Raw genomic sequence first — 1,404 nt, forward strand, 5'->3', positions numbered from 1 at the left:
CTCAAACTGCCAAACAGCATGGATCTGGCTTGTGCTCACAGCTCCCTCACTTATGGTGACCGATTTCCCACTTCCCATGAGTCTTTGGAGCTGAAGGCGGGGCTAGCTCCCAGATTGCCACAATACAAATAACCATGTGCAGTTGAAGTGAGCCTTTTTGTGATCATACAGAAGACATGTAGAAGCAGCTACATGTTCATCTTTTCCCTTCTTGTCCACAGCTGGTTGAAGGTTCAGCGGTTTGAGAAAAAGTGTCAAAATATGTTATATTATGAAAGAAATAATTTAACATTTAGCAGGCTTTTTTTAAGCTCTTTTTTGAAACAACTCTGTCAGCCGGTGTTACAAGCAGTATTGGAAGCTCCGCCTCCAATACTGCTTTAACTCAGGGGGTGTTAAAAACAGCACCAACATCAACACTTATCAACTCTAAATACTTAACACTGGAAAAATCAACACAGATTAACACTGTATTTTTGTTCAGAGTTAAAATTCTCATAATGACACTAACAGATTTATTTTGGAAACACTGTGATTTAACAATAATTTTTAACTCTACTCTTTTTTAGTTTAGTGTTAAATATATGTGATTCAATTCTGCAAAGAGTTAAATTAACTCTTGAATAGCCAAAATTTCAGCAACACTCCAAGATCAACTCTTTTAAATTTGCTGTGTACAACCAAAAGAAAACAGGATGTTTCATATGTCATTTGGTGACTCTAAATTGCCCCCGTGGGGTAAGTGTGTTGTCTGTCCCTGTAAATTGTGCTGCAACAGTCTACCTGATTGCTAAGATGGGCAATCAGCAATCCTATGATACCTTTGAGTAGAGCGATGATGGATAATTTGATAGATGGCTTCTCAAAAGGTTGCTTTGTTTAGAAAAAAATACTCAAAGACAACTTCCCTGCTTTCTCTTGTTTTCTTAAACCTAAAGAGGCAGAAGCTAAATTAAAGTGTTTTATAGCCAAAGTGACAAGAGGAGCTGCAGCTGTAAAAATATTCCATACAAGCGTTTATGTAAGCTGGGTCACTAAAGAATTATTCCTAGAAAATATGAAAATCATTAAATACCAAAGCTTCCATAAAGTTGTTTTTTTTTTTCAAAAGAAATTAGGCAAACCAACAAATTGTGTATAAAGTAAATCAGCTGGAATAAAGAAATGAACATCAGCACAAGCTGCACTGAGCAAATCCATATTCAACTATGACTTAATGATGTAAATATTTTCAGTTTTTAATTAAATAAAAATAAACTATAAAAATAAATTTTACATTTGTAAAGACTAGAAAGTGTATTAAGGGGTTACCAAATGATTTACAACAATTTATTGAAACCATATTTATAAATAAAGTTTCAATGTTTTTATTTAAAAAAAGAATATATATATATATATATATAT

The sequence above is a fragment of the Oryzias melastigma genome, unplaced genomic scaffold (genome assembly GCF_002922805.2).
Source record: "Oryzias melastigma strain HK-1 unplaced genomic scaffold, ASM292280v2 sc01534, whole genome shotgun sequence".
Taxonomy (NCBI): Eukaryota; Metazoa; Chordata; class Actinopteri; order Beloniformes; family Adrianichthyidae; genus Oryzias; species Oryzias melastigma.